Here is a 12,051-nt window from a genome sequence, read left to right on the forward strand (position 1 = left end):
TTAAACAAATTGTAGTCCAGACATGGGCACATCTAGAATTCCATCGTTTCCCTTAGATCATTATTCTTAGAACTATCCTATCATTGTTTAAACAAATGTGATGAACACATCAAGGAAGGGGTAGGAAGGATAACCTTAATATTTTTTGAAAAAGCTTTCTAAACTCATGACTAAGAATACATAATTTTGGTAAGACTAAACTGTAGAAATTTCTGAAAGATGTTGTTTTTATACTAACTTGAAACTTTTAAGATGACTAGAAATCAACAGCTTAAATAAAACATTCATAAGTCACATGGGCCAGCCAATAAAATAAATTAACAAAAGGACCACATTTTTCCATATGTGGCTAACTAATATTATTTGGTATTGATAATAGTAAGCCGCTAATTTTTTAAAATATAGAAAATCACAAAGGAAAAAGTACTTCAGCTGCAATTCCTCAAACCAAATTAACATCTGGCTAATGTACTTAAGCAGTTACTATTTTGAATGCTAGTTATGAAAGTTAGGATGAAGTAAGTCCACTTGTGAAGGACCAATGAGTACTGAAATTTATTTATAAAAAGTACAACTCAGTATAGTTGAAAGGTTTTAAAAATATAAATCTTATAAATAAGGCAAAGTTGTCTGATAAGTTCTGACATCTGAGGGACATGAACCAAAAAACAAACAAAAATTCATGTACTAAGCACTGTTACAGAAATGGTACAAAGTCTTAAGAATAGCATCATGGAGGTTCAAGCCCATAAGAAACAGAGACCTGCAAAAATATGGGACAAATTTTTTAAACGGTTTTGAAAAACAGTACCTAAAACAAGAAAGGGGTCTTATACTGAGTATGTGGGAGAGTTGGTATAGTAACAAGATGTAAGATAGAGGCAGTCAAGTTCTATTTTGTTTCTATTTGATGATTCAATAAGAAAAATCACCTTCCAACTGGAAATAGTGGAAAAAAACAAACTTTTCAAAGAGAGAGTTAAGAGCCTAAATTTCAAAACTTCTAATGATAATCTTTGAGAAATAATAGAGAACAAGAGATACTACAATACTAGACTTTAAAATGTTTTTATCTTCAAAGAAAGTGACGTGTAGCATAGCAAAATCTGATGATAAACCCAAGGGAAAATTCTGCAAACATGTACAATATGTGTTCACCAGAAGTAGGGATCATGGCCAAATTAACCTCATTTTGTTGACACAGGGGTGTTTCTCAACCTTGGTTTGCACATGAGAATTACCTGAGGAGCTTTCTCTGGGGTTGACCAGACAGCAATATTTTTAAAATTTCAGTTAATTATATTGTGCAGTCAAGGCTGAGAACCATGAAGACAATACTGCTGACTAGTCTGATGTAGTTTCTATGTAGAGACCAAAAAGGTTTCTCATGCTATCTTTATGAAGAAATGTGGGCTAGAGCAGTGCTTCTCAAACATCAGCATACAAACTGAATCACCTGAAAGTCTTGTTAAAATGCAGATTCTAATTCAGTAGATTGGAAGTGCACCTTAGAACCTGCATTTTATTTATAATTTTTAAAAGTTTTTCTTTTATATTTTTATTGATTTCAGAGAGGGAGAGATAGAAACATCAATGATGAGAATCATAGATTGGCTGCCTCCTGCACACCTCCTACTGGGGATTGAGCCCGAAGCCTGGGCATGTGCCCTCATCGGGAATCAAACCGTGACCTACCAGTTCATAGGTCCATGCTCAACCACTGGGCCACACCAGCTGGGCAGAACCCGCATTTTAAATAAGTCTCCAAGTAATGTTATCGCTGCTAATGCTAGAATCAGTTTGAGCAACAAGGACCTTGAGGACAATATCGTTTAAGAGATTCACATTATTGAATACCACCCTCAAAAATTATGGAGCAATGTTACCTTGAACATTTTACTAAGAGTTATACAGCTAAAATAACACATAACAAGAGTACTACAGAGAAAGGGAAAAACCTGTCTGGGCAGTTCACATGAAGATAACCTGGCATTTTTAGTTAACAAAAGCTAAATAAAAAGCCTGTTTGACCTGCCTGCCTATGAAATCTAACATAGTCCTACACTACTTTCACAGACCAGTGTTCAATAACAGTATATAACTGTCCCACTGCAACCTTCTGTTCACACTGTATGTGGACTATCTGAAACATTTTAAATAACTCCAAAAGAAAAAGGGACAAAACAGAAGAAAGTATATAGAGTAACCAAGATAATGACAAGCCAGGGAACATCATAAAAGAAATGGTAAAATAACTTGGAGATGTCTAGTGTGAAGACAAAAAGGGGCATGATTACTGTCTTCAAATATTTAGTTATAACATGAAAGAGAGCCAAAATATAGTGTCAAACTAGAGCCAATAGTTGAAGAAACATGGGAGCATATATAATTCCTTCTTTTAATACAATAACCTAACAAGTAAAATTGTCCCAAAGTAGCCTCTTAAAGCAAGCAAACTACCCATTTCTGGAAATATTCAAGTAGAGGGTTTATATAAAAGAGGGGATTCCTTATTAGGTAGGAATTTGAATACACTGATTTCAAAAGACCGTTTGGACTACAATGTCATTAAGAATGGATTAAGTCTCTTGGTTTTCTCTTCTGGGTTCACAGGTCATATTTATTTTTCCCCTTTTTATTGAATATTTTAGGGTGACACTGGTTAACAAAATTATACAGGTTTCAGGTGCACAATTCCACAACACATCATCTGTACACTGTATTGTGTTCATCACCCGTGTCATGTCTCCTGCCATCACCATGTATCCCTACTATACCCTCTTACATCTCCTCCCCCCCCCACCAATCACTACACTGCTGCTGTTGTCCATGAGTTTTTTCTCTTTCCTTTTTTGCTCAATCCCTCCACCCCTTCATACCCTCCAACAGCTATCAGCCTGTTCTCTATAAGTCCGTCTCTATTTTTCCTGTTCATTTTGTTCATGATATTCCACATTAGTGAAATCATGACACTTTCTTGACAAACCAATTAACTTAGGTTGCCCCATCCCAGTCCTCCAACACACCTTGAGCCTTACTACCATCACACTTCTACTAATGCTGTTCCCTCAGCCCTTTTTTTAGGATCTCCCCATTGCATTCACCCTTCAATGTTCCATGAAATTCTATCTAAGAAATTATTACTATCTCACCTAGCAATTTTTGCATTCATCTCTGCACACAGCATTTGTCTGTGCCATCAAAGTGGCATTCTGTGCCTAATATGGTCTTTTATATTTTTAATATATAGCTTACTTATCCAACATAAAGAAATCATTTCAAAATGTTATCAATATAAAATTAGTGAAGTGTTTTACATTCTTTTTTTATAACAAGTCTCTGAAACCTGGTATATATGTTATATTCACAGCACATCTCAAGCTGGATGCTAAGTTAGCAATGGTTCAATAGATTTATTTTGTATATTGTAAAAATAAAAAAATTAAGAGAAAAAACAAAAATAAATTAGCAATGGTTCAACTGAAATGCAGTTCTATCAAAACAACAGTTATGTTTAGTGAAAAAATATTTTACACTGCTTCAGTTTTTTATTTAACTTTATTAAAATTAAAGGAAATTTAAAGTTCAGTTCCATAGCTACACTAGTGACATTTCAAGTGTCCAGTAGCTACATGTGCATTTTGAAAAAGGAAATCCTGAATGTAAGCAATGTTCTAGAATGCCTTGTAAAATAATCTTACACATATCCAATGAGCCTAGTCTCATTTTAAACAGTTCCTTCACCACTTAAGAGGCATATACCTGAAAATGTAATAAATACAAACCACAAGTTCAGCCCCTGGAAGATGTAATGTCACTAACATTTGTTAAGTGAAAACAAAAGGTTAAAGCACCAGGCTATAGATGTCAGGGGACCAAAAGTCCAAATGATCAAATACATCTCTTTCCATTTTGCTGTAAAAATATTAGTGAAGAATTATGTTAAAAAATTGTAGTACATTTCCAGTTTAACTACTAAGAGGAAAAAAGAATCCCTACACACCCCTGGGCTCCTTCTATCATCATAAAAGAGAGGAATTTCAATCTACTATCTTACTGTCAGTTATATTCATATGCATAAATCAGAAATTTTGGATTGAGTATACAATTAGCATCAGCCACTTTTAAATTTAAATCCTATATACTAAAATCCTAATATGCAAATCGATCAACCAAGGGAACAACTAGCCACTATGATGCACACTGACCACCAGGAGGCAGACGCTCAACACAGGAGGTGCCCCCTGGTGGTCAGTGCGCTCCCACAGGGGAAGTGCCGCTCAGCCAGAAGTCTGGCTCATGGCTGGCAAGTGCAGCAGAGGTGGCGGGAGCCTCCCCCACCTCCGTGCCAGCGCTAAAGATCCCTAGGGGGATGTCCGCTAAAGATCCCTAGGGGGATGTCCGCCTGCTGGCTTAGGCCCGCTACCCATGGGACTCTAGTATTTCTATGAAAAGCTTACCAATAGAACAATTTAAGAGAAAAAAATATATAAATGTTCTTAAATCACTTAACTCTCCCCCTAATTATAAGCAATACAAACCACTCTATATTTACACAGCCCTTTCACCTATATTTCATTTAATCCTCACAATAGTCCTATGAAGAACATCTCAATACCTGTATTTTACAGATATAAGAAACAGAAACACAGAGAGAGGAAGTGATTACCAAAGGGCATGTCCAAGACTATATTATTTTAAAATACATTCTATCAATCCCAATAGGCATGTTTCAAGTGTTCAATATCCCTATGAGCTTTGTATACTAGGTTGATTCCTGGTTTAAAAATTTCCAAAGTGACAAAACACCTTTATAAGTACTATAAACCCAGCAGTACTTACTTCTGAATCAGTCAACTTTTAGTATATTTGTTTTAAATACAGTTGTCTCCTAGATAAATAGCATATTTTATTAACTTTATTTATCTCAGCATACTGTGTGCCAATGTATCCAAATCCATTCCTGAAAACAAACAGCCAAATTAGAAATTTTGCCCAGTCATTTAAAAAATTACTCAGAATGAATGTATGACAGTGCTGGGTAAATTTAATTCCGAGGAGAAAAAGCCAACAAGAAAACCAAACCTGAGATTTATTAACTGTAGTTAGAGCACTTAAAACAGATTTTATTCACCTTGAGAATTTTAAAGCATTATTAGTCATTAACATATATTAATATAAATTATGTAAACTACTATGTTTCTGACCACTGCTAGAAGTATTTCATTTAATCATCCTAATCCATTTACTCCAATGCTTAAATATGTAATTTTTATGATGTTAGGGAGAAAAGTCACTTAAGACATTTTGATCAGTACTAATAGGTTGGAGACCTGGTGCTAAGTATAAGCACACACATATTAGTCAATGGACATACTGCATCATGGTACCCAATTATGGAGACTTAAGGGAACAAAATGTACTGTTAACAAAACGAGTCTTTACAAAACTGAATTCTGAAATTCAAATGCTTTTTTGAATATCAATTTAAAAATAAGCCACACTTAAGTCTGGAAGAAATACCATCTTTTTCAAAACAAAAAGGGAGGGGGGAATCAAGGTAACCTAATATCAACCAACTACTAAAGTATCTTGAGCATTTTCATGCGTTCATACAAACTCCAAACTCAACAGTGTTCTAAAGTAGAATATGCTAATTAAAAAAATTTAAAAAAAGACATAGGTATCAACATACAAATGAGTCATTAAAAAGAGAAGGGCAGGCATCATTCTGTTTGCAACAGAGATTCATTAAAACCTCAGAGTAGATGTAAATTAATGGCATCCTATCCGTGTCAATAAAGAAAATGTTAGATCATTAATACCATCACCAGAAAAAAAAAATAATGCAGTTAAAAAAATCAAGTCACAAAGAACTGCTGATTTTGAGGTCAGGATATAATGTACCATCACATATGTAGTCACCAAAAGGGTTGGGAATTCTTCATATATAGAATGTTTAATTAATATGTTATGGCATTTGGCCCTAGCTGGTTTGGCTCAGTGGATAGAGCATCAGCCTGTGGACTGAAGGGTCCCGCGTTTGATTCCAGTCAAGGGCACATGCCTGGATTGTGGGCTCCATCCCCAGTAGGGGGCGTGCAGGAGGCAGGCAATCAATGATTCTTTCTCATCATTGATGTTTCTATCTCCCTCTTCCTTCCTCTCTGAAATCAATAAAAATATATATTTTTAAAAAATATTATGGCATTTGTAACAGACAAATAAACGGTTGAAAACACCAGGATGGCTTTTTTTATTCCATGAGTAGCAGGGTGGTATTCAGCTGTATAAAAAGAACAAACAAACAAAAAAAAATAGGAATACTGGGTTCTTGTCTTGGCTGTAACATTAACTATTACTAGCTATGTTAATTTGGCCAATTCAGTTAACCACTTGGGCCTCAGGGTCTCCATCAATATTAGAGTACTGAATTGTTAAACTATAAAGTGCTTTCCAGTTCTATGAATTCATGACTATGAATAAGATATAACCAAGGTCACATTACAGTATTAAGACAGAAGAATGAACCATAAGAAACATAAAAAACTAGGACATAAGGTAAAAAGCTGTGCTTTTCTCACTGCCATTTCACTCATGTATTTCAATCTCCCTTGTAGTGACTATCTTATCTATTTGAAAATAAACATAAAGCATTCCTCTTAAAAGCAGGAGAGAGCTGATGTTTCACTGCCTTTACTTATTGCATGATACCTCTCACCACTCACACAATTTGTTGATTATTTCCAGTATTGGCCTATCAGAGGATGCTACCCAGGGCTCCACCACTGCTGATACTATTGCAATATGAGATTTTAAAATATTATTTGTATGGCAATGTTAGCTTAGCCTCACTTATATTCTATTTCTACCACTTGAAAAGGACAACAAAAATACACAAAAGGATTCAGAAATGTCCTTCATATGTCTAATCTCTTGGCAAGTCTACTGACTTGCAGCTCACAATTTTGCCTATTACAACCCTCTAAAACAGTGATGGCGAACCTTTTGAGCTCAGCGTGTCAGCATTTTGAAAAACCCTAACTTAATTCTGGTGCCATGTCACATATAGAAATTTTTTGATATTTGCAACCATAGTAAAACAAAGACTTATATTTTTGATATTTATTTTATATATTTAAATGCCATTTAACAACAAAAAATCAACCAAAAAAATGAGTTCGCGTGTCACCTCTGACACGAGTTTCATAGGTTCGCCATCACTGCTCTAAAACATAAGATCAAAAGAAAGTCAACAAATCAAAGACAGAGATCAAGCCAAATGTTGGCAATTCATAGGAACAAGTTAGTTTTCAAAAGAAGCCATTATGATGACATTTCAATTCACTCCAGTACTTGAGACGGAATTTCATCTTCTATTACCCATGTCACTGAGCTGCCTCACTACATTAGAATTTGGTCTTATCCACACAAACTCCATTTTGACTTGCTTTTCATTATTCCCAAAAAGTAAAAAAAAAAAAAAAATTACTCAAAGCCCAGAAGGTTCATGTAGTTATAAAAGAGTTACTAATGTAAAATTACTAATTACTAGCAATTTAGGTGATAACTGGTAAAAGTACTATTTTTGAGAACATGAATTTTCCATCAAAAACTAACTTTAAGCCCTAGCTAGTTTTGCTCAGTGGATAGAGTGTCAGCCTTCGGACTGAAGGGTCCCAGGTTCAATTCCAGTCGAGGGCACATGCCCAGGTTGCAGTCCCCAGTAGTGGGTGTGCAGGAGGCAGCTGATCAATGATTCTCTCTCATCATTGCTGTTTCTATCTTCTTCTCCCTTCCTCTCTGAAGTCAATAAAAATATAAGCCAATTTTTAAAATTAACATCACTTGACCAGCCCTGGCCGGGTGGCTCAATTGGTTAGGGAGCCTCTTCCTGTATACGGAAAGGTTTCAGGTTTGATTCCCAGTCAAGGCACATAACTAGGTTGTGGGTTCGATCCCCAGAGTCAGGGTTATGGAAGGCAACCAACTGATGTTTCTCTCTCTCTCTAAAAAAAAAATCAATTAAAAACATATCCTTGGGTGAGGATAGATAAAACTACATTAAAACCACTTGACTAAAAAGAATTATCATCTACATAAATGACATATTATTTGAAGAAATCAATTTTGTGTTACAGAACCAAACATGCTGACAACTGTGCTTCCTGAACCTGTGTTTCTAAATAGAAATGACAAAGGTGACTATATATCCCCAGTTTGTACAGTAGCAGTCTATACCTGTTGTCCTATAGTACTTAATAGGAACCTGGTCCTCTTTCGTTCTCAAAAGTGACCCAGTTTGAATAAATTATATGGCTACTTAGATGTAACTGCCCGTAACTTTAGTGAATAAAAAATGAAAATTGTAATTAAGAGTTAACTCCTTCCTGTAGGCAAGTGGAGAGCAAGAGGAAACAGACTGTTCATTCCAGAAAAGATTATTGAACACAATATCCCACACACACACACAGTAAGTTCATCACCATGCAAATGTTTTAACAGAAGCCCAACTTATAGTCATGAAATTATTGGAAGAGGCACACGAATCTATATACATACCACACACTGTCTATAGCTATTTGTCTCAACATATATAGGTGCTATTATGACTAAAGAAATTAAAATCTTGGGTTGGAGCACTAAAATACACGAAAATTGACATTAAAATATTGACTATATGTATTCCAGAAACAAAACCACAAGTTTATAAGTCCCAAATCGTTCAAAATTGCCAAGATTTTTTTTTAATCTAATAGATATTTCTTTTGATAAAAGGTAATATGAACTGCTTGACTTTCTGGGAAACTTCCATATTCAAGGTTTAGAAAAATAGATACAGAAGTACTACTGCTTTCTTATATTGGTTATCAAAACCTCAAGGGATTAAGTAAACTGCCTACTTTTTAAATCTTTTGTTACACAGAAATGTTAAGGAATTAGACAAACGAAAGAAAAACACATCCCAGCCCAAGGCTATAGCCCAAAATTCTAGCACCTCATTGATCTGGGTTTGCCAGGACTTTTCACATTGTAATTGGTTTCATATTGTAATTTGTAAATTAAGGAGGCTGGTCCATGATTTGCTGTTTTCCAATCTACTAGGGCTGTGGAAAAAGTAATATACACATTATACTTCCATGAATGCAGATGCATCTTTGACCTACTGTGTTACTTAATACTACATATTCACTAACCTGAAAGAATATATCCAACTAGCCTAATATCTGCAGATGTCATTTCATAATTAAGTCATTCATAAAACCATTGCTGGTTTTAAATTATCAAATTATACAGTAATAGCTTGGACGGGAAAAAAAAGAAGGGGGGGGGTAATTGCTAAATAAGTCTCACCTGCTTCATAAAGCAGATTCTCTAAGTTTTTGATGCAATATAACCTATAGATTTTTTATTACAACCTTCATTTCTTTGCATTTCTGATCTAAACAGAGCAATTAAGTCTAGAGGCAAAAAAGTTTAGTGACTTCAGGTATTAGACAGACCTGGGTTAAAATGGGGGCTCTGCTACTTATTAGCTATTTAATTGAGGACAAATTACTTAATAACCTCTTCCTGGAGTCTCAGTTACCTCAGTAAAATAGATAACATCCTCATGAAGCTTTGCTGTGATGATTATAAAATCATTCATGTAATAGCACAAGATCTAGCACATAAGCACTCAATACAAGTTAGTTATGAATTTAGGCTAACTACCCATCCCAGTTTGCTTGGGACAATCTTGTTTGTGCCTGTTGTCCAAACATAATAATGTCCCTTTTGCTCTTAAAAGAAACCTGGCTAGGGCAATAAATTATATGGTTACTTTAACAATGATGATTAAAAGAGTTAATACCAATTAAAGTATCATATACCAATTACTTTTTGACTCTTGAAAGAGAAAAATAGAACACAAAATAATGTAAGATCATGTTCCTGTAAGAAAGTCTACTGATATTTTATTTAGCTATTCAATGAACATATAAAGAGTTTATTTATACCCATCTTGTTCATTCTGTTCTACATAAGTACTGGTAAACTTCAGACATTATTTTAAAACAGGAAAATTCACAGATAAAGCACTAATGAGTTCCAGCTACTTAGAAACACTACCCTTTGAATTACCAGTATAAAACATCCATTCTCATCATGAAGTATGCCCAACACCAACTAACATGTATCAAATAAGCCCATCCAATTACAGGGTCTGCAAAACAGAATATTTTAAAACATGCATTCTATACATAAATCATCAGGAGACGCAACAAAAAAATAAATTACCTGACTGTTATGACATAGTATTGTAATACAATAAACTGGATTTTAGTTTTCTTCATACTCTGCTCTAGAAAAAAAAAGAATCCATTATTCTTCCTCTTTTATATGTTCTTTGAAATAGACACATTTTAAAAAACACACATCCTATATATTGTAGTCTCTCTCACACACACAACACACACACACAAACACACAACTACCAAATCTAATTCAATATTAGTATTAAGACATTTGGGGAGACTGAGGTTAGAAGGAACCAGGAATCTCATATGCTAGATATAAGATTTTGAATCTACTGTTTAATATAAGCTTGCTTAAAATATGCCTTAATTTATCATTTATCAGGTCAGTAATTATTTTCATATTTTGATACTTTTGAGGACTTATTGGGCACTTTACAGTTACCTCTGTAAAGTAGTCCTAGCAGTGGCCTAGGCCGAAGGCAGAAGCTAAAAAAAGTATGAAAGAACATCAGGATGAAACATTTTCAGTAAGAAAAGTGGGTCCTAAAATCATATTTTAAAAAGTATTTAGATTGGTCTTCCTGGGCACTTTATTTTTACAACGGGGTGTCTTTTTTGGGGGGGGAGGCGACTAAAATCGTGCCTGCCTGTTCTCAAGTAATCCTGGATGAACATAATGTACCTGATGGGATGACATGAGTAGTTATTTTGTCTTTAATCATGAAGAATGAAAGAAATGATTAGTAAGTAGTACGTTTATTTCTTCCTTCCTTCAATCACCCAAAGATATTGTGGTTAATTCTCATTCAGGACGTGCAGGCTCCTTATTTCTAGCAAAAAATTATTTTGGGGCAAAAGGTGGATGACAACCTGATATAAATGCTTCCCTTTTTCCCAAAACTAAAGAATGACCTATTTAACAAACCTGCTAGGCCTCAGAGTCCAGGACTAACCTGTGGAATAAGTATGGTGAAACTGTCTAGGGAAGGAACGTGGCTGTCTCCTCCATCTTGAAATTAATCAGCATAAGGGAAAAAGGGACTGAGTGTTCAGGAAGCAGAAGCCCAACCGGTTAATACTAGTTACTAAAGCTATGGCGTACGTGGCAGGTACCGCCCGTAGAAGCCAAGACCCTTAGGCTTTTTTTTAGGGGGCGGGGGTTGGCTGATTGAACGGAAATTAACTTGAAAATCATCCGGCCAAATTCCTCTCTTTACAAGGGAAAAACAACACGCAATTGCTTTTCCCTCCTTTTTTGGGGGGGGTGGGTGGGGGGTGGGTATCCTTACAGTGATATCTGGCAAAGGATATTCCAGGGTTATTCGAGCGAGGGAGTAAACCACATTTGCCTCAGATCCTCAGGGAAGATGTCATCATGGCCCCAGGGGGCGCCTAATTGATAGTGCCCTGCATAAGTGCTTAAAATGGGGTTTGCAAATCCTGGGAAATCTAAAGGCCCAAGGATTCCCAGCATCTGACTTACAGCAGCCAGATTTTTCCCCTACTCCCAAACCCAGGCCCACCGAGTTAAAGGGGCGGAGAGAGGCGAAGGAAGTCTCCAAAGAACCGAGAGAAAATCCTGAAAAGATTTAAAGATTGTCACGCCTGAGGCCAAACTTGAAAATCGCCTCCCCCAAATTCTCAAGACTCCGCAGGGTCCCGGCTGCGGGTAGCGCGGCCACAGAAAAGAAATATTTCCCCAGTACCATCCCCTTCAGAAAGCTGTCGACTATACACCCAACTAAAATGGCAGCGGCGACTACGCCACGGAGCCCCCCGCAGCAACCAGCGCCTGGGGTGGGGAAGCGGCGCC

The 12,051-nt window shown here is 36.0% G+C and overlaps 1 protein-coding gene across 2 annotated transcripts in view; it reads right to left on the reverse strand.

Moving 5' to 3' along the window:
- RLIM (ring finger protein, LIM domain interacting) overlaps positions 1-10,342 on the reverse strand; it is a 24,589-nt gene extending 14,247 nt beyond the window's left edge. Inside the window, exons 1-2 of one of the 2 annotated variants that reach the window (XM_015561073.1) lie at positions 10,279-10,332; positions 4,843-4,963 (exon numbers count right to left, since the gene is read on the reverse strand). The gene's annotated coding sequence lies outside the window, so the exon portion shown is untranslated. Of the gene's footprint in view, positions 1-4,842; positions 4,964-10,278 lie in introns of both variants that reach the window. The other variant, XM_006752623.2, reaches the window with a different exon arrangement.
- Between the last annotated feature and the right edge of the window lie 1,709 nt (positions 10,343-12,051).

Source organism: Myotis davidii, unplaced genomic scaffold, assembly GCF_000327345.1.
Source record: "Myotis davidii unplaced genomic scaffold, ASM32734v1 scaffold1230, whole genome shotgun sequence".
NCBI lineage: Eukaryota > Metazoa > Chordata > Mammalia > Chiroptera > Vespertilionidae > Myotis > Myotis davidii.